This window comes from Puntigrus tetrazona, chromosome 17 (assembly GCF_018831695.1).
Source record: "Puntigrus tetrazona isolate hp1 chromosome 17, ASM1883169v1, whole genome shotgun sequence".
Classification (NCBI taxonomy): Eukaryota; Metazoa; Chordata; class Actinopteri; order Cypriniformes; family Cyprinidae; genus Puntigrus; species Puntigrus tetrazona.
The window spans coordinates 11,416,544-11,439,378 of NC_056715.1; the positions used below are offsets into that span (position 1 = coordinate 11,416,544).

At 38.8% G+C, this 22,835-nt stretch overlaps 1 protein-coding gene across 5 annotated transcripts in view; it reads right to left on the reverse strand.

Moving 5' to 3' along the window:
• Positions 1-22,835, reverse strand: part of esrrga (estrogen-related receptor gamma a) — a 144,719-nt gene that overhangs the window by 86,260 nt on the left and 35,624 nt on the right. For 3 of the 5 annotated variants that reach the window (XM_043262141.1, XM_043262138.1, XM_043262135.1), the window contains exon 2: positions 8,778-8,849. The exons of the other annotated variants lie outside the window; for them this stretch is intronic. The gene's annotated coding sequence lies outside the window, so the exon portion shown is untranslated. The remainder of the gene's footprint in view (positions 1-8,777; positions 8,850-22,835) is intronic. 5 annotated transcript variants of the gene reach the window in all.

Sequence of the window (22,835 nt, forward strand, 5' to 3'; positions counted from 1 at the left end):
TTGGGGATGATGCATGATAAATAAATGAATGAATATTATTATTATTTGTTTGACAATAAATGTACACAACATTCAGAAATTACTTAGTGAATTTAGTTTTAGGAAAAATTATTTTGATTCAAGTTAGTTAAAGGTGCAATTTAGTTAAAGCGATTTTTTGCCAAACATATCTGCCAAAAATATTTGTTAATATTTGAAAGCACTAAAACAAACACACAACTATTTTGAAATCTCCACCCCACACGTACGTCATGGCAACGATGATCGCAAATGAAGATGCCACACAAGCATATTCAAACAAAAGCCAACATTAATATGTTGTGTGAAACAATGCAAAATCAACGTTACTGACAAATCAAGAGGAAACAATGCAACCTCTAATATGGCTAATATTTTAGTAATATGGATGCTAATAAGCAACTAATAGGTATAAAATAAAGCGTTACCATAAAAACCCTCATAAACAGGAACTTTAGTACATTACACAGGTTAAATGTTAGCAAAGACATGTATGTATTGTGAAGGCTCACAATCGGTAACCCTTCTGACACGCATGTAATCATGAGGCAAAATCAATGACGTGTCCAAAAGTATAATTGCCACCTCTGAACTGCTTCAATAGCAATACACTGTTAACGAAACCTGCAGCACAGCAAAAACCTCCTCTGCTGTCCACAGCCTTCTTGCATCTTTCTATAAGAGGGAACTATGTGTAATTCCAATGTAGCGAGAGATTTGTGAGGCAAATCCATGAATATGCAGCGCTTCCTCGATAAGATGGACCGTCCTTTGGCGGAGCCCTGATGTTCGGCGCCTCCTCACATCTTTAGTCTTATATCAGGTGCATCCCCACATCCCGGGCTAAATACACCATTAGCGCTGATCAGTGGGTAAGATAATCCAGGTTATAAATATGAGGCTAGGTGAGAGTGCCTTTGGGCTAATGCTATATGAATAAGACATGGCCTATATTTTTGTCCTAGGCATAGACATGGTTTATGGGACATAGCCCACATTGTGAAATCCAATCAAAGGCACAGTCACAGAACCCTGCGTTCATTGGAGCTCCAACCCGCGCTGACTTACAGCCGAGACTCCAGCAGAGCGCGGGGGAAAGAAAGAAAGAAAAATGACACCATATGTACGACAAAATAGCATTTTAAAAGACCACCCTCACGCTGCACAACAAAGACTAACACTCCGCAATTAGTCTAATTAATGTAAAACAATGGGCCGCATGGCCACTTATCAAATTGATTGTTCTCCCTATCGAAGGGGGAGTGCAGTAGGCCTGGCCTTGTAAAGGGCGACTAATTTCGGGAGATGATTGGAGTTGTCACGTTGCTGCGGGCCAATTACCTCCTGACTCCGGTCACGGACGGCAGACGAGATAATTAGCATGCGTTTAAGAGGCGCACTTACCGCCCATATTCTAATTAGCTGCATGTTGCCATAATATGGAAAGTGAGGGTGGACATCTCCAGAACTTTAGAGATTCGAAGCAGGGTTTGAGGGACAACAGTCCGTCCCCTCTGATCATAATGAGGGTTTTTTTTTTTCCTTCAGCCCGTCTCAAGCAGCTTAAAGGAGCCACTTTTCTCAGAGTCCTATAAACTGTCTTCCTCTCATCTGTAGCCGCCGCAAATCCATCATTAATCCTTTCAATTAATTTATTCTAGCGGGCTTCTCTCAAGCTTTAGCCCTCACGATTTCACATTAGTGCAGAAACCAAAAGCCTCTATAGAGAACGGTGAAGCGCTTCTCTCTCATATAGTCACCAAAGAGGTAATGGGAGGCAAGTTTAAAATATAAATAAATAAAGCCAGGGTGGCATTTGCTGAAATGATATTGCGTGTCCTGCGGGATGTGAGGAACTCACATTGTTTTTTGTGCGGCTGACCCTTGAGAGAGGATTCGCCTGCTGCCTTTATCCTCCACATTCTCTTAATGGCCGTTTTACACTTTTAATTAATTCCATTTGACACCATTGAGACTCCTCATATACATGTTAATTGCAATAGGAGGGATGGCGGGAGGAGGAGGGTAGAGGAGTTTTTAGTAGAGCATTGCTCTTTTCCTCTCATCTGAGCCTAAAATACGTTTTGAGTAGGAATTAAATGATTGACTAAAGGATTTAGGCCAAAACTAGAAGAGAATACAAATCTAAAGGCCATTCGCTGTCGCTACAGTCGTACTGTGTCATCTTATTTTCAATTTAAGCTATGTTCTTCATCAGGGTAACATATGTTCTGTCCATCAAACTGACACAAGTGATAAATAACTTTTTCAGTAAACATTGTTTAGCGAGTGAATGGCTAATTAAGATTGTATTTTAGCGCCTTTTGAAAGCTAGTACAAACTGGCCCAGAATGTGGTAAGGGTTTCAGATATTTTCAGTTGGCTGATGAATTTTAAATGCTATAAAATGCATGTCATTTTCTTTATGGCCAAAACTCATTTACAGGTCCAACAAAACCTAATAACTAACTGTTGGAAGTTGCGTGAACTCACCTTTCAGGGGATTTGCTCTAAAATTATAAATAAACATGCATAAACAATTTCAAATTTGATTTCAATTTTTTTTTCTTCAAAAGATTCTATTGTTACATTTGGTCACCACTAGTCTTGAATATTTAGTTGCTTTTTTAATATCATTTGTTATAATTTTTAAAATATTGTCAGTAATATATTTATACAGAGATTATTTTTTTGCATTCTATTCAATTCAATTCTGTTCTACTTTCCTCAGTTGTATTATGGGCTACTCTACTTCAATTCGAATGATTCTATTTCTTTATTAAGATCTATTTCATTCTACCTTTTTCATTTTACACTGCGATACTTGATTAGTATATGTATATTCAAAAATACATATGAATTGGTTTTCAGCTATTCAGCTTTTGTTTTCTCCATTCTGGTCTATTCTACTCCATGCTATTTTATTATTATGATATATTAGGATGTAACAATAACTGCCAAATGATTTCATTCTCGGCCTCATCCACTTTGAAGATGGAAATTCAGTTTATTAAATAACTTGCAGCTCTAATTAACTGCCTCTACATGTAAATGACGACAGCCTCATTATCAGTTATTATCAGTTATTGCACTACACTGATGACAGGGTCTTAGAGGAAGAGACTAGTTTGTACACACACACGACAGCCAGCGGTGGTAAATCTGGCTTAATACTGTTAAACAGTATCACACACAGCGCACACCTACATCCTGATCTTTCTGTAAACACTGCATTATTTCCCACCCTACACTTCTTTTTAACGTGAACACGCTGCGCTCTTCGACGGCAAGCTTCCGCTGACAGCTCCTCATTCAGAGCTCCTGTAATACAGCGGCCTCGGACGACAGGCCGACGCGTCTCGGCAGAAGTGAGATTTAAAAAGGGAACGACTGAGAGACACCGAGATGGAGGAGATGGCGAGTGGAGGCTGACAGGAGAGGCAGGAGCCAGTGCACTTGGAGGAGCTGTCTAACAAGGTGCTGAGCACAGAAACCCAAGGGAGTCTCTGCTCTCTTACCCCTCAAGATTAGATGCCGGCAGTCAAGCAGGACATGGGAACAATGCGAAGGGGCGCTGGGGAGAGGGAGGTCCCCGAAAACAAGTCAGGCCGCATGTCACTCTCTCTCGTTCTCTCTGTGGGAGCACATCTCTAAACATCTCCTTATGTCAGGACAAATTGCACAAGCTTCAAATCTTATTCTTTGGATCCTGAAAAGGCAGTAGAGAATTACTACATGGCACGGGGTGGAGGGAGGGAGAGAGGGAAAAAGACCAAAACCAGAGCAGGACAGCAAAAACTACATAATGAAGACTAAATACCATGTTGACAAAAGGGGTATATGACTACTAACAAGCAAAAACACTGCATCGAGCAAACTAATTTTATAGCAAATATACAATAATATAAACAAAAACCAAAAAAACTGTAGCTGGTAGAAACTAGTGGTCAGCCAATATATCAGCAAGGTCAGATTGCTGAGTGTGGTGCTGGTTAAAGTATCAAACTTACTTTTCAAATAATACTTTTTTTTTTTTTGAAAAAAAAAAACATATATTAAGTAAAAATACATATCTATTTTTTTATCACAGTCAGATCTTTTTTTCATCAAATGCACCAAATTTGATTTGTTTTGTTTACTTTGTTATGCTAAATTGTGTGTTTATCTTTTTTTTTAATATATATATTTGGCTTTATAATGGGGCATCTTCCGCTCTGCTCTCATATTGGCCAGCCACTACTAAGCTCCACTGAAACACTCTAGCAAACACATAGAAACATGCTAAAAACCATTCAGAACACTTCAAACACCCTGCCAGCTACTCACAACAGAGCAAAATAGGATGTGCAAGCACCCCCCGAATTCTCAAAATCATATCTCCATTACACATCTCCATGTTACTAAAAGAAAGAAAAAGAAAATGGTTCATCCCTAATGCATGACTCAACCAAAGGCTTTAAAGTGGCTCAAGACATTTCAATCCTTTCCTACTGACACCAGTTGAAGAAAACCAGATGGCTACTTTTGCTTGACCACTCAGCCATTACTGATATTTGCACCACTGGCCACAAGGCTCACGCTCCGGCTGCCACTTCCATAGTTCATCTTATATGGCTGGGAAAAAATGTCTTGTGGTCACGTACATGCTACTGTTGACAACTGTAAGACAATGTACTTTTTGGGTTTTGCCAGTGAATCATTGCCCTTTAGTGACAGGTGCTTGTGTAAGCTAACTGTTCAGTTTGAGAGTGCTGTTTTGATAGAGAGGTGGGACTTTATCTCGGTCTTACTCTTTCTGTCTGACCTTACTTTCCCCATGATCACTCTTTCCTTCAAAGCCATTAGGGTCCGATTTCGCTCACCTTATATAGGAAGACGCTGCCCTTGAAGAATACATGGAGTCCTTAAGCCAATGTAGACTCACCACCTAGAGTGCTTTAAAAGGATGTAGAGGAGGTGTCTGCTCAGTACACACACACACACACACACACACACACAGTTCTCCTGATTTGCATTCAAATCTTTCAAGAAATTAATGTGGTTTAAATTTACACAAATTTGAATTCCAGTTGCTTATCACACACACACACACAAAGATATATACAGTATATATATATATATATATATATATATATATATATATATATATATATATATATATATATCAAATTTAAATATTTTTTTGTCTGTGAACTATTCTTTTATAATATATCAAAGTATTTCCAACTCTTGCAGACTATTAAAACCACAATATTTATGAAACATGCAAAGCAAGTGAATTTTTTTACATTTTATTTTAGAAAGCACTTTTAATTTAACCTAATTTAATAATACTTTCATAAAAATATATTAAAAGTGTATTCATTATTTATCTAAAAATAATGTTAGTATGTAAATTGTATTATTTTATTTTATTTAAAAATATATTTGTTTAAGGAAAAACACAACAAGTAAATGTAATTTTTTTTTAAATCTGGGTAAACTATTTCTTTAAAGAATTTACTGTAGGTATTATTTAAAAAACAATTAATGTAGTTATTTACTTGAAAAGCAACTTTTATTGACAAACAGAAAAACTACACCTTTAAACAGTCTACTAATTTGCTCAGAACTGTTTGTGTGGTCAGTAAGTTAAAGAAGGGCTTTCACTGATTTATGGTTCATGCAGTTGTGTGTCCTGTAATGAAGCTTGCAGAGCCTTGTGTTAGATAAGCTTTCACCTCGCAGACCTTTACCCTATCTAACCTCTGAGCAGCCAAATCTTCCACAACACGCTAAAGCTCTCCGTACAGCCACTTTTAAATGAGATTATCACGAAAACACTTGCCATGCCACTTCCTGTGGGCCAAATTTGTATATTTTCTACACAACACTAACCTGACCCATATCTGAACTCCCTCCTTGTCCCGGTTTTTGAGACATTCGGTATGCTTCAGCAATATGTGCGGACGCATTCTGGGCCCCAGGGATCATTCTAGGCTCTTCCGCAGGGGGTAAGAGACTTCTCTAATCATCTCAGAGATTACAAACATAGACAAAGGCCCAGGCAGATCTCCTAGATGCACCGGCAACACGGATTTAAGGTACCGTACACATGCACATTGGAAAACTTGCTCATCGGCATTCATTACTCTAAACCAGATCCGTGCACCTGGAAAACTGACTGTAAATTGGCTTCAGGTCTGAGGGAGGTAGACGAATACCGTGCCGTACCCATAATCCACGGCTCAAGTGGCACACCCACACATCTCCCCCGGACTACATGGGCCACAGAAACCGATCTCTCTGCCACATCAATATATTTCAACTCGAGCACCGAGGAGCAACAGGGAGATCAGCAGAATGGGGGGAAATAATAGAATATTCATCCCTCTAATCCATATTCAATTCTTCTGTCTCTCCTCTTTCCGCCTCTCATTTTCCCCCCTCTCTCCTCGGCCATGCATATGAGGTTTGGCTGTATATCTCATTTAAATGAGTCTTCTGTCGCTCCTTTCCTCCCTCTTCCTACGTTAAACACGCACGCTGTCTTTCTGCCCCACTGCACCACCCTGACAGGGTGAGAGCTTCCTCGTATTTCGGTAAAAGAGAGACAGAGGACCGCGCGGGTCAAAATCAAGCAATGAATAAACAGACGCCTAAGAAATGCAAAATGTTAGCCTGAAACAAGAATGCAGGTGAACACAAGATATCTTCATCTGAAAAGACTGAATGGATATATGAGGTCTGCTCAACTGTACATTTGATAAGACTTGAAAGAAAGTAGGCATCTCACAGCTCACCTACTAAGCTCACAATATCAGGTTCTGGTGTACATAATGCTTTGTTGTGGTCTAAAGCAAGATAGTGTGGATATATGATATAATCTACTGTTAAACAATGGAGAAGGGGAGAAAAGAGCTTCAATCAGTGTGGAAAATTGGCAAGTATAGTCATTATCACAGGATGACAAGGTGATCAGGGCTCCAACAGAGTGATAATGACCTACACTCTTATATATGTATATATATATATATATATATATCAGTTATATTAATACTGAAGGCCAGCTAAGGTCATTTCCACTACAGTTGAGTTTTCAGTAACCTTCAGTTACATTATAAATCACTTTATTGTTACTTTTGATCAATTTAATGCATCCCTTTATTAATGAAAATATACATTCAGTTAAACTTAGTAAATGCTGTTAAAATTGTTGTTCACTGGCATACATTAATTAATATATTTAAGTAATGTAATTAACAAATTACCTCATTGTAAGTGTTACTTTACTTCGGTAGACTGACTACTGAGTAATCTGTTTCATCATATATAGAATTGTATTGGCAAAATGCTTCCTGTCAGTGGTCTTGTGCTCTGGCCCTTCTCCATGTCCATGTTGGCCTGTTCACACCAAAAATGAGACAGCGACTAATCAACATGCCCCCTCCTCTACTTTCTCATTCTCAGTAGGTAACATCCCCCCACCACTCCTGGTCTCCATCTATCTATCCGACTAACTATTCCTCTATCATCCTCAGATTACAGGATAAATGAACGGAGCCATTACTGCTGTGCGCTAACAGGCCCTTCAAGTGCACGGTGACAAATATGGATACATTTCAGGACCACTGAAGCCACGGAGGAATAATTTTGTAGATTTCATCAAGAGTTCTAATTATGTTCCTGTCAAGTCCAGAACGCAGCAATCCATAACTGAGGAAAGCACTCATAGACGATCTGCCGCACGGGCGTAATTTATGCCCCGCAGAAAAAGATGTGGAGCCTTTTGTGTATCAGCATGCACAACACCTCCTGACTAACAAGAGAAGATGGAGGAAAAGAGGAGGAAGTTGAGTGAGTGATCGGAGGAATGGGGGGCCACTTTGTGGCCACATTAAAGGAGTTTCATCTATTAAACAGTTTTTTTCCTCCAATATTTCCTGTAACAAAGGATTTGTTTTCAGTGTGGGACTTTGAGAAGTCTTCAACTCTTCAATCGAGAATACAACAGCAGAAGGATGGATTTGACAGGCCAGTGGAGCTAAAGCTATTACCGAAGCGGCCACTGTCTGCTTTTGTCAGTAAAATGAAACTGAAGAGACCAAAGCAAGAATAAATGGACAAAAATGTTGACAAAAATGGACAAAGAGGAGGAAAATGTAGAGGAAAAAAGGTTGAGGAGAGAGGGAGGGTACGGGTCTGCTCAAGGTCTCTTCAGTTGCCCAACTACACCCTAATGAGATCTGCCGTGATTAATTGTATCGATTTTGTAGAAGAGAATAAAGAGGAAGTGGGCACTGTTGCGTGTTTGATGCAAGCAATGATTCTACACCATAATAAGAACTGTAGAAAGAAATCAAGTTGTACCCAGGTAAAGCAGTTAGACTAACTGTTAGTCTCAACTTTAGATGTTATGACCACAGAGCGCTGGCTACACGTTTTCCAGGAGATGCCAAACTCTCTGGGAAATCAGGTTTCCAACTGTGATTACACAGTCCTTTTAGGGTTAACTAAATGCTGAATTTTCAAAAGTATGTGAAATATTTAAAGTTTTCTAGCATATAATCTTTAAAATATGTCCAAATGTGGCAACATGTCCATGCCCACTAATCATGATGCTAAACAAAACGAACTGTGACTGGGTTTTTTTGATATGCTGGTCAACGGCCTCATGGACAGGGATTTTTTTTTTTTTTCAAGGGTGTGTGTGTGTGTGTGTGTGTGTGTGTGTGTGTGTGTGTGTGTGTGTGTGTGTATATATATATATAAAAAAATACCTGATTTAGATTCCTCGTCTGTAGCAGCTATTGTACAACCAGGTGGAACACACTAGCAATCATCTAGAAAACCTGCATAGACAAGCAACATTCATATTTACTCAATAAAACGTAATACTGATCCTGATCTCACAAGAAAAAATTAAGTATTTTTACAAAGTTGCAATTCTGTACAAATTAGTATGATGTTATTCGTAGGAAAGGGAATAAAATGAAATTATCATTGTGTATGTTGGTACTCTAATAGTCCACAGTCGTGGTTAGGATCCATCTATTTTTGAGCTGATGACATTTCCTGTATCAGGGGACCCCATTAGAGGAAAGAGGGAGAAAAGACCCTCCACTTCACCCCCAAAAGGAAGATTGGGGTTGTTTACACCTCCAGCTCAGGATGGATGAGTCTCAATTGAGAGATCTCTATGTCCTAGTATAAATCTGAGAGAAACTTGATGCATACAACAAAGAGACAGAGGTTTTGACATTTCGCTGTTTAGTTCAACATCTAGTAACTAGTTCAGTTTCAAGAAAAGTTGTTCATAGCCAATTTTGCAAAGGCTATGGCATCATAATCAAAATATTACTAACCTTATTTACCCATTTACATGATGTGGCATCTATCGCGTATCATGTGACTAAATCTGAACAACAGGAAATGATGTCATAATATCAACACAAATCAACTGATGGTGCCACAGGAACAATTCTAAGCCAGTTCCTAAAAATGGCAATGCCATTCAATGCAGAAAAAAATGTATTGGGGGGGGAAGCGTGAAGTACTAGCAAGCACATATATTGTTTATCAAGGTTTTTGCGCCAGAAAGGTTAAAATGCTATAAAGTTGGTGTAATATGCCCTTTAAATACAATGTTGCTTATTAGGATAGTGGGTGTTTTGCATTATGGTACACATGCTAGGAGCACTTTGAGCGTGTCAGATCTTAGTTTAACCTCCATGACATTGCTGGAGTCTTTCTCCTCCCACAAACACCCCATTCAGATGGGTAGAGAGGAGAGGCTTGTTTTGATATTCTAAATTGAACCACGAACTGAATTTATGGTTCCAACATTTCTTGAGACAATTGTGAGATTTAATAAAGGGAGGTAAATATGCTTTCTCTCTCTCTTTTCTCTCTCAATGTCCTCATAAACACACACACATACTCTCACAAATACCCACACAGAGCAAACTGGGTGCTCTGATTGAATTGGATCATTTATCAGAGCACAAATATTGTAGGCAGGCTGATGATGACAGAAGCAATCGCAGACTGCTCTCTGTGAGTTCAGCTGTTTCGTTGCTGGTTTCATTGGCTAGCGGGCAGCCCTCTTCCAGCACAATGAACCTCTCCATGTTTGGTTAACAGGAGAAATAGGATTTGATTTGAGAAGGAGCCGTAACAATGTCAGTCAAACAGAAAACACCAAGTCCATGTTCGTAAGTAAAGGGGATCAACAAAAAATCGATTGTAATATTATAAATGTAAATACAACTTCACAACTGTGTATGTGTGCATGTATGCACGAAGAGTTCACATTCAAAAGTGCCATCTGAAAATTTCTTCTATTAGCGTTTTTATCAGGCTTCTATATTTATGTTCAGCTGTTTTTACTTTTTGATTTGCATCTGAACTCTTTATAGAAGACATAATTTCACAACCAACCTTAAAACTAAAGGATAAAATCTACTTTAATGTTAAAATGTGAATAAACGGTCAAGGCCAGTCAAATCAAGTTGCGTGACTGTTCAGTTTCTTTGAACTGTAATTCAGAATATTCCTCTTCATTTTATTTTCTGATCTTGCATGTTGTGGCCAAATTACAATTCACATTCAAAAAATGCATTTTTAAATTCAGAATTTTGCACAACGGTGGTTTCTGCACAAAGGTGCTGTATTGCTGTCCACCTCTCTCTCTCTCTCTCTCTCTCTCTCTCTCTCTCTCTCTCTCTCTCCTTTTCAGCGACAGGACCCCTCCATCTCCTTTTCCCCCTCCTTTCTTCCGCTCCCACCTCCTTCTCCACTCTCGGCTCAGTCAAGCACAACTAAGCCAGCGTGGAGGCACAATGAGGCCATTTACAGTAATCATTTCTTTTCACACTTGCTGATGCTCTTAAAAGGTGCAAGGGATCGTGAACTACCTCTACCCAAATCCACATGACAATAACCCGTCCAATTAGAGGTGGCGACCACAGTGGCAAACAGAAGGCCAGCGCCTGGTCAGTTGGGAAAAACTAACCAATCCCTGTGCATATCCACATCCTTTTGAGAATCTATGGTCCATTTGTGACTTAATACTGTGAGGCAGCTAAAACTGTACATATTCAGTTAATTATTTGATTAATTTACTTACATATTATAACATATGTGTGTCTATTTGTGTGCATTTTTAACTTTTTATTAATAGATTATATTTTCAATTTACTGTAATATATGCATAAGTGGGCTAAAGACGTAAGGTAACTTAAAAATAAATGAATTAATGAGTAAAAACTTAAAGACTCCTATGTTTCATTACGCCATCCAGCTCTTTCTTAACTAAATAACTTCCCTCTGCAGTAATAAAATTCATGTTTTTTAGCAGGGATGAAAATTCAACATATCTTGAGCATTATGCCACTGCCATGACAAACGGTGCATATTTTAATATAATAAATCTATTAATCAGCCAGCAATGTACTTACAAAAACATGCTATTGAGCTGATGTAAAAACAACCTCCTCCTCCTTTCCTCCTCACAAAACATTTCACCTCTCCAAATGATCAATTTTGACTCTCTAAGAAGGAACAGTCATTCAAATAGACGACCTGGGGATACCACATATAAATATACATAAGAAATTAATAAAGCACCTGGGATTGCTTTGATACAGTGGCCAAAGACCCTGATGAGAAGAAGCACTTAGGCACATTGAGGTCAGCACAGGTAGCGAGTGCAGAGCCCTGCTCAGGTTAGCGGACTCAAAGTCAGGCTTACATAATCTGAGCTCCAAAACTCCGATCACACTCTGATGATCCAATTAAAGGGAGGAGACTATGCAATCAGGCCGGCCGCAGGCTAGCTAACAGACGCAGAGGCGCTAACATCAATTTCTTAAGTGCTTCTAAAGGATTACGAATGCCAGGCTCTGCCTTAGGGTGGAAACATCTAACCCGTTCCTCCACGCCACATTACTGTAATTGGGTAGTGAAATTACCGCAGGAGGGGCCTCGAAGGGAGGTTTCCGTTGAGGGGAGAATGTGTGTGGTTTTGACTTTGTCTTGTGGAAAACCTGGAGGTTTTTAAGCACGTGCCAGAAAGTTGGAGAGTGTTCTGAAGTGAACATGTTGAACAGATACTGGAAGCCCATGATTAACTTAGGATCAATTGACAGCAGTAGTGGCATTACACAAAAACAAACATTAATTTCCACTTATGGTACCGTGAGGCACTCACAAAGGAAATTAAGTGTAAACATATTTTTTTTTATTTAATTAAACCAGGATTAGGCCATAGTTCAATTAGGATATTTAAGTAATTTTTACCATTGGTAGAGCCAGTGTTGCTGTACACTGCTTGAACAAATATGACATTGTTTACACTTTAAGAAAACCAACTTGCTTCTAAAGCTGGGTGATATATTCATTGAAATATTCACGTGCATCTTGTCAGTAAATCGGTTCGTTTGTCTTGTTTTTTCAAAAGGAGCACCAGTGAATACACAGAGCAGTGATCAAGGATCTGGCTTTAATGATGAGATGTGCGGGAATTCATCGATGAATATACCGCCCAGACCAACTTACTTCTAATCTTTACATATTAAGCTGGGTTAAGAGAAGTATGTTAACATAAAAAATGACATACTTCATCTTTAAATTTTCACTGTGTTTTCTTGTCAGACTGCTGAGCAGACTCAACCGCACTCGCTCACTGTTTTATATTCGCTTGGAATAATAAGACGGGACAGCTGGTGACGCATTCAAAAAGGCAAAAATGCTGCGTAATATGTGCTTCATAATGCATATTCACAAAAAAAGTATTAGCATACACTCTGCATGATAATACAATTAAATTGTACCAACTTCTCAATAATACAATTGCTTGTTCAGGCTATTACAGTGAATGCTGAACTGGTGCCGTTAGGTTTTATTCAACCACTACAATAGCTCTCAAACCGAGCATAATTATAAAATTGTCAATTTGACATATTCTTCCAAAAAGCCAATAAAGCTTATCTAAACAGTGAAATTGCCACTTCAGATGTAGTCAATTTGTGCAGCCAAAGAACAGCACTGGAGAGCTGTTCTCCATATTCAGACGAGCCAAAACTGTGCGTTATTCCTCTATTCCCTTAATCTCACTCTAATCTGCTGAACCGATAAAGGCCAGACACCTGACTCCATCAAGAGTGTGTTATCAGGGGTGCGAAAGGGCACACAAACACTCACACGCCACAAAAAAACTTGTTTGAATATTACAAAGGGCAGAAAACCCCTGGCTCTATCTGCGTGTATCTACATTAATATACCGATTAAGAAGTGACTGAAAGGAAAGACCCATGCACATTCTGGCCGCGAGCGCCCTTTTTTGTTGAGTGTGCTAATACAGGAAGTGTTTGTTTAAAGAGCATATTATCTTCAATAAACCATTAGGAAGGAACTAATATTTATGCCTTATCAAAGAGAATTTCCAGGGCTTTTAGCTTTAATTATCGGCAGATCTCTTACGCACAAAGGGCCGATAACAAAGGCGTTTCTTTGCCACATTGTTGTGGAGTGGCAATTAGAATGGAAAGCCTCGGGCCACTCTTACTGCGAGAGAGAGTGTGTGTGTGTGTACATGTGTGTCTAGGTGGGACGTCAGATTCGCGCAGGCTAACCCATGACCGGTGGAGCTGTTTTATAATTGAGGTCCCTTTGCCTTGAGCACAGCGTTTGTTAGGACCGTATCTGATACTGGGCTTTGAATTAGGCTGACGGTGGAGATGATGAGCTGCAGAAAAGGATGGAGCGCAAGCTGAGGACGTTTAAAAAAAGCACAGTGTTATACTGACTGAACAGAACATTATATTCCAGCTTTAGTGCTGTACCATGTTCTGTGCATTTCTATATCCGGGCCAGAAAGTGGTTCACAAAATGTCACATCACTTTAAAAGCAGAGCAACTGAATGACTGGCCTCCAAGATAGATTTCAGTCAAGACGCACAATATTGTTTTCTTCATATGGTACTTCTACTTTTATGGGTAGTTGACTTTTTTTTTTTTTTTTTTTTTTTTTCATGAACAGCAATTGCCAATATATATATACATTTTCAGTCTTATGGTGAAACTAATTATTAAAAGAACATATTTCATGCAGTTTTTAGTTCACATTAAATTGTAAAAGCAATAAATAAACAATAAACAAACAAATGAATGCTGCTGAAAACATGTCAGTTTTCACAGGGCCCATAACGATGAGAACTATATGTAGTCTCAATTAATATGATGGTGAGAAAATTGTGAAAATAGTGTGAAAGCTGCAACATTAACAATTCTATTAATAATAATAATAATAATAATAATAATAATATGATTAAGAGTAATTAATATGAAATAATGAACACTGCAATAATAATAATAATAATAATAATTGATTCAATAATAAAAGAGGAATAAATAATTTAATACACATTAATAATAATAATAACAATAATTATAAAGAATCAATAATTAAATACATTAATAAATATGAATTACTTTACAATAATATAATAATAATGATATTAACAATAAAAAGACAAAACAACTATACACAGAATAAAAGATCCAAAATTACCCAAAATTATCTCGTTTAAACTACCAATTTTATTTTATTTTTATTATATTTAACAGATACATTAACTATAGATTTCCCTTGAGGAAGGTATCAGGTACCCTAAACATCTTACCTAAGAGACAGAGAAAGGGTGACCATCTTTATAGCACAGAGACCCATGATGTCATACTGTATGCACCACCAATAAAACCAAACCGAAAAAGCTGTGGAGAGTATTTCTACAATAAAGTGCCCACAAATATATGTGAACACTCCTACGGGCTTTAAAATCTACTAAAGCACCACTGGCTATAAATTGCTGAGGTCAGCTTTAACCTGGCCAACCACCTAGATGAACTTTAAGTGTCCATTATTTGCGACTATGGTAACTTCAAAATGACTAAACCAAGATGAATCACTTTGGTGAAAATAAACTCTTTTTCTCTGCTCCAGCCCTAAGGCATAAAAGTGAAACTAAATGAACCTTTGAAACTGCATCTCAGGGGATAGTCACTATGAGAAAAAAAAATCCTCTATAAGATTTTTAAGTGCTGCAATTATTGACAAGGACTATATCGCCTACACTTCTTTTTCTTTTTTTCACCCCTTTCCTCCTCTGATCAGGACGGGAAAAAAAGCACGAAACCCCATGAGACATCAGCAGCTGTCAGGTCCTTTAACAGCTGCTATGAAGTAGTTTACAGCGGAGCATTTGCCACTATCCCCAGACCCAGTTAAGAGGCCTTTTTAAAATCGGCTCAACAAAAAGCAGCACACACATACATACACACACACACACACACACACACACACTCATACATTAATCAAGCAGGGCCTAGCTCGCACTCGCCGCAATACATCAATTACCACGCTTTTTAAACAAATTCCGCCTCTACGACAGACACCTTATTAGGACTCGGACTGGAAGTGCAGGAGTACGAGTAAAAGTCTATTAACGCCGAGTTCGTCGCCGCTATTGTCGACGGCTCCACAAACAAATTCAAACCCTGCATTACAATTAAGAATAGAGCGAAAGGATCGAGGGGGGGACGGGAGCGAGATGGCGGGCGGTTGAAAATCCTTGTAACGACTTCCAGCTTGCTAATTTCACAAGCTAATAATAAAAAAGGACATTGCTATGCACGGGCCGCCCTTCCTCTACCCCGCTCGCCGCGTCTCACAAGAGAGCTGCTGCCATTGTTCACATGAAAGACAATTAGACCCAGGAACATCAAACCTAAAAATGACAATCTGCTAACCAGCCCTGGGTATTGAAGGCATTCTCCTCTCCATTTTCTGGACTGATAGACAACAATCCTCTGAAGGCCTCTTTTTAGAGAGGAGGAAGAAAAGCAAAAGCTGGGAGGAAAAAAAAGCGGGCCCTTCTCACTGATTTATGCATCTCTATTCAGAATTTATTAACCTGACTGCTGCCAATTGAAGCTCTGCCACTCTTATAGCCCCGAGCCTCGAATTCCTGACACGTCTAAAGAAATACACCAATAATGGCAGGCACGTATTTCCATACAGAAAAAAGGAAAGGAAGAAGAAAGAAAGAAGGTGGGCATGACAGAAGGAGTGTGTTCGTGTGTGTATGTGCGTGCTGTTGGGAATAGGGTTGCGCGATTGCAACAAGTCCCCTGATCATCCCTCCTCCTGTTCCGGTTGGACGGTGAGGGTCGGGTTACCAGAGCTCTCAGCGAAGAACCCAAACCACACTGTTGGCTTTTTCCTCCCCTTCCTCTGGAGCATCAGTTATAATAGCTTCTCTACTCGTGTCACCAGGGATGCCATAATATTGAACCAGCGTCTTCTGCAAAACAAAGAGCGCTCTTAACAGACAGCCTCGAGACTGATCAGGGAGCTCGAAGTTAAAATTTTGTGTCGTTGTAAAGAGGAGACAACGAGAGACCCTCGTTTGCCAGGATGCCACAGGGCCATCCTGAGCCATCAGAGTTAACGTTCGCAGAGGAACCAAACTGGGGATGGGACGGGCTCGCTGGAGGTCCAGGAATAGAGTCGATCGATAGGTTTGACTGAAAGAATGCACATTCTCCAGGGTAAAGATTGAGTGGGGTTGAGATCTGATCCCCGGCTGCCGTGAATGGGGCTGGAAACTGGATTCCAACGTGGGGAGATGCTCGAGCTATGCTAAGATGGTGAGGTAATGTGGCAAAGAATAGACACACGGTGGGAAAAAAATGCAGTTGTGGGACTGAAAATACACACTTTTACCAGTTCGGCCATGGCATCAGCCATAGTGTCATTCACATTGCTTTAGAGATGCCCTGCTGCATGCAATTGTTGATAACTTGAAGGCACAAAAACAAAGAAAAAACTACAACAAAATGAAATTTGAGCATTATCGATCGGTCTCTGATACTAAATCAATAAGTTTATATAAGGGGGCAACAAATAAACATCCTCAGATCACTGATGAAATGAAACTCACTGTCAGTAGATTCAATAAATTGAGGTCAATCATTTACAATTAATTTTGCCGATGTATAAACACACATATATATATTTTGAAAATAATAATTTACATGTATATATTTATATAATGTATATTATATATACATATATTTAATATACCTATATAACATTTTTCTTAAATTAATACAGGTGAGTGTATTTACATATGCATAATAAACATACACAGACACAGTACACACACATTTATTATGCAAACAAAAACTGTGATTAATCTAGTAAAAGCATCGTTCATCTTCGGAAAACAATTTAAAATATTTTGGATGCATGCTGGGAGGCCTGTGACTGTCCCATTGACTGCCTGTTAAGGTGCAGAAAAGTAAGCAAGCTGTCGTCTGAATGCTGCATCTGCTGTCAGTGGTTCAACCGTAATATCATGAAGCTATGCATACTTCTGTATAAAACGAAAACAAAAATATGACTTTATTAAAAAATTCAGCATGTAACATCACCATAGTGTCATTTTGGACAGCATCCTGTGAACACATAACATATTCAGTTCTGTCTTAGACGCAATGGAAACATATGTCTTGTATGTACATTTTTGCTTTGATTTGTATAAACAGCGTATTTTGCGTACGTTACGTGCGTTCACGGGATGTTGTCCAAATTGGTGCTACAGTGATACTTTTTATCCTCTGTTGCAGTTCACTCGTATGAATATCACTGTAACAAATACAGCAATATGCATTGCGTTAATTTTCTGTATTGTTTTTTTTTTTTAATCCGTATTTTGAATTATGCATTTTAATTTTTTTTTTTTGAGGTTGAAGAGAATGTATATAACGTGAAATGAAAATGAAAAAAGTCTTTAGTTCAGCTTTGGGTTGTCGCATGTTGACACAAGTCGTCACATGCAGTTGCAAACGTTACTGCTTCACCTAGATTAGCCTAAAACATGAAGAAGGGAAAACCCGAAATTAAAAGCTTACACCACTGCGACAATTACACTCCAGAGAAAAGCGCAAACACCCTGAGCACAACCACCATTTGATAACTAATTCATTTACTTCCGGGGTTCGCTCATGCCGTTCGGCCTGCTTATTGGTTTTTGAGCATCCCGCTCGGATTCTGGATGGAAACCCATATTGATCAGGCCTACAGTCGATGCCCATCAGGAGGAAACAGACTAGGCCATTAGAGTAGCAGTCAATGGCCAGGGCCTGCGAGGGGTAACTTTAGCACAGCCTCAGAGGCACATTGACGAGAATCTAATCCCCCTCTAAGTGCCGCTATGATACTGCCATGCACTTTCTCAAACGCTTCCCATAGCATCGCGTCAGGGATTTTTTTTTTTTTTGGCTAGGCACTGAGAACAGGCATGAAGAGAGTCAAATAAAGCCATCACGCAGCACTATAGGGCCTTCAGGTTGCTATCGCCATTAATCACTAGCGTAGCGGCTAACTACATCATGTCGTTCCATGTAAGTGTGATACAATACTATAGCGGTGTATTACATATGTCGAGTGGCTTGAATCAATCGCACTGAATACTAAAGGAAGTACAGGTATTGTTTCATTAGGTCAGAAAGAAATGGAGGGCTAATTTTAGTTTTTGCTATTCTTTTTTCAATAACAAGCTCTATAATAATAATGTTATCATAAATTGATCCAATTTAGCTCAAATCATGTCCATACAAATAGTCATTAAAAAGTGATTAGCTGGGTTCCACACAACTTATGAGAGTTTGGCTTAACAGAAGAAAACTGGATTCTTTCCAGAACCAGTTTGAAATAGTGTGAATATAAAAATGTATTATAAGCGTACCATAGTGATACAGGATAAGCCACAAACGCGGTTTGGAAAATGAATTCATGATGAATTCAAATGTTGTCAATTCTGAAGTTCTGTTTTAGTTCTATTTACCTTTGGACAGACATAGACATACGCAAACATCTAAAATACAGTGAAATTGTGAAATATCCTGTCAATTTAACATTTAACTATTTCTAAATCCAAAGCTGGATTTTTCAGCAGCCTTCAGACTTCCATACCACATGATTCTGTAACATACATACAAGAAAAAACAAATACTGCATTTACCATCATCTATGATTTGTTGTTTGTATATGAGTTAATGCATCCTTGCTAAATAAAAATATTAATTGAAAAAGAAACTTTTGAACGGCACTTTAGCATATACACATTTTCCTTCAGTGTTTTCTGTAAATGCATTTTAGATATCTGCAGCTCTAAATGACATAAAAACAAAGCACACTATGGTTGGTCCCTTTACATGTAGGTCAGACAGTCTCCTCCTGTTTTGAGTTGACAGTTCTTGGCCAGTGTTTATGCTACAAGTGAATGCAAGCTACCCAGTGACAAATTAAGATTTATGATAACTTCCAAAATCTGCAATGAAGTCATCAAATGTCCTTTTATTGCGCTTCGCCATGTCATTAACACTAAAATCTACGATTAGCACAAAACTAAAGCGAATTAACAGACAAAAAGAACAAAAGCATCTAGTCAAGCAAGAGCTGGGCTAAGCGAGGCTGGTGGTACTCAGAGTCACTCAGTGGCGGCGGGAAGCCTGCGGAGAAGCTGCTGGTCAACTGGTCTGAAGCTGAGCTGAGCATGCTAATTAGTGCTGAGCTGAGGAATGAGCGTGCATTAGCTATGCGACTAATCAATGGGAAAAATCACTGAGCAAACTCCTATACAGCCATTTATTTTTAGTCCCTCGTAACCTCCATTCCCTGCTCTCATTAGCGACTTGGTCTTAGAGGAGTGTGTGTCCAAAAGACAGAAAAAAATAGCAAAACTCTATCTCTCAACAACATGCTAGTCCTGTATGGCCAACTACGGAGTGTATTAGATATGTAATAATGATGCGGCTCAACATACGAATCAATTAGGTGATGCTTGGTGAAAGGGCATGATCTTACTGTATGCTGATTCATTGACCTTTCACAGCGTGAAAACGCTCCCAAAAGATTGCATGGGTTGAATCAACAGTTCAGGAGTCTAACCAGCTCATTTAATCTCCCAGATGTCCCAGTACTGACAAAAAATGCAAGACTGTTCAATTTATTCAGTTTATTAAGTCTTCAATTTAATGATGTAACACTCAAATCCCCAATTGCTGCCTTTTAGGTTAAATAGGGTGAATGATATCAGTAGAACCGAAGTCTCGCTTGCCCACTTTTTTTCTTACAAGATGGCCCCGTGGCTTGTATGCCATTACAGGACCCCATGAAACTTGAATAAAATCAATGATCAGTGAAAAACCGTGGTGGACTTTTAACAGTAAGTAAACAAATTTTCTTTGTGTGATTTGTTTGTGGCCCCTCTCTCTCTCTCTCTCTCTCTCACTCTCTCTCCTTCCTCCCTTATCTGCTGCACTTTTGGGAATAGCAGAGATTAAGCAAAGTAAACTTGGCTTTACTTATCATATTGTGCTCAGGAAGCCCTGTAAGGAATAGGGGATAAAATAATTCGAATGCAAATGCTGAACTTTGAGCCACGAACATTGTTTGGCACCATCAAGCCGCTGTCAGCAAAGGGAATATGATATTTGTTGGGATTTTCACAGCACAAACAGGGCAACCCGTTTCTCTGTCCAACTAGCACCACCGTTTAACTAGCTCGGCCTGAAAGAGAGATCACATGCCGCCCTGTGGGATTTTGTTTACAATGCAATTCTCCTATTCCTTTCCCGATTTCACAGACTGCAGAAACGGAGCAGTGACTATGGGAAACAGGCGTAAGCCTATGGAGGCCACAACCACGGCTAAATGCTGTAATACGCTATTAAATGTTTAATCTCAACTGGGGCTGAGGAGACGCTCTCCGCGGAAGATACAGTGAGACATCAATGGCTTCCCACACAAACACACACATACTCAAACTCCTACTGCAAGCAGCAGCGACTGATTTACACAAAAGAACAGGGACTGTCGGGTCACAACAGACCCTGTGATTTCAGTAAACTGGCAGGCATGAAAATTAAGAGATTATGAACAATATGTATGATGAGTATTGAATTATTTTTTTATATACATTTTATATATATATTTCAATATATCCTTATTAGTGCTGTCAAATGATTAATCACATCCAAAATAAAAGTTTTTATATGTATAATTATTATGTAAATAAATATACACAGAATTATTCAGATATATTTTGAAAATATTGATGTCTATTTTTATATTAATATTATTTACATTATATATAAATATATTTAATATATAAACATAACATTTTTCTGAAATGTGTACAGGCATGTGTGTGTATTTATATATACACATAATAAATATACACAGTGCACACACATATATTATGTAAACAGAAACTTATGGTGGAAGCAATTTATCTTTAGACAGCACTAATTTTTATCTTTTGGGGTTTTTTTTATATTTTTTGTCATTTATTCCTGTAATAGCAAAGCTGAATTTTCAGCAGTCATTACTACAGACTAGTGTCACATCAAATCATACTAACATCAAACATTTAAACAATATAATATAAACAATGTTTAGTCTCAAGAACATTTTAGGGGGAAAAGTATATTAAATGTCATATTCAGCAAATTTAGCAGACCACCCAACATCAGCCTTTTGGGTTCAATCCTCATAAACTGATTGAGAAAGTTGCTTTAGATGCAAAAGTCTACCAAATCAATATAAGTAATAATAATAACAACAATAATAAATGCAGATTTTCAAAACCAATTTTTTTTCTAATTTGCTTAGTTGCTATAATCATAAGACGTTTAAAATAAATTCTACAATGAGAAACCTTATTACAACACAAAACCCAGAGAAAACAACAATATATTTTCAATGAAGTAAGGCACCAAAAAGATACAGAGAAAGTATAAAATCAAAGACATTGTTGATGGGCCTCCATGATATCAGTACAGAAACCTTGAAAACCTCTGTGGAGGAGACAAAAGCGTCTGTGCGAGTAGCTGGGGGAGGCAGCAAAGGAGGGAGGAAGGTGGAAGGTAAAGTAACTCAGAAAGGAAAATAAAGCCCCCCCTCCAGCACACAGCCCCCTCACTGGTGATTAATCAACCGACACACAGCCTGATGCACATTAACCAGATAATTAATAATTTCTTAGGGGATGCCAGCTTGGCAAGTGTTTTATCAACCTGCTGAAGAAGGGAGGGGGGTGGAGGGAGGGGCCTACAGAACCCTGGGATCATCATTATCATCTGGCATGAATATTCATTAGGATTTGAACCCACAACCTACTGGTAATGAGTCCAGAGCCGCACACGCTAATCCTCACTTATGGGCGCCGCGGCACCATCACCTGTGCAGAGATGTCAGAGGAAGGGGAAAGAGCAGGTGACACACACGCACACAAACAGTGCTACTTTTCCATACAGCATATACTTAAATTCCATCTTATATGCTATGGAATTAAACATGTACTTACATAAAGCGACTTCATAAGATCCAAAATCCTCCCAAAGCAAAATTACACTTGTGCTCATCCACATTTGCTGCTAGATGTGTGAAATTTTTATGCAAACCTCACATGAAGTGAACGCGACACTGCAGAATTCCCCACAATGCTCCCACTCAGCTCCAGCTGAAGTTTAAGTGGAGACAGAACATGTGCCCCGTTCGCCTCTATTCTGTCGTGTCTCGGGCTTCACACCCTCTCTAAAGCTGCATCAAGTGGTCCATGTGATGCCGTTCCCCTGGTACTGCGGTCCTAAACTAACTCGCCTCGCTAAACTCTCTTCCTTAAATAATTTTGTTTGAAAAAGTCCGTTTTTAACTTTCTTTACAAGTTTCATTTTGCTGGAGTGTAAGCTGATTACGGCTGGAGTTT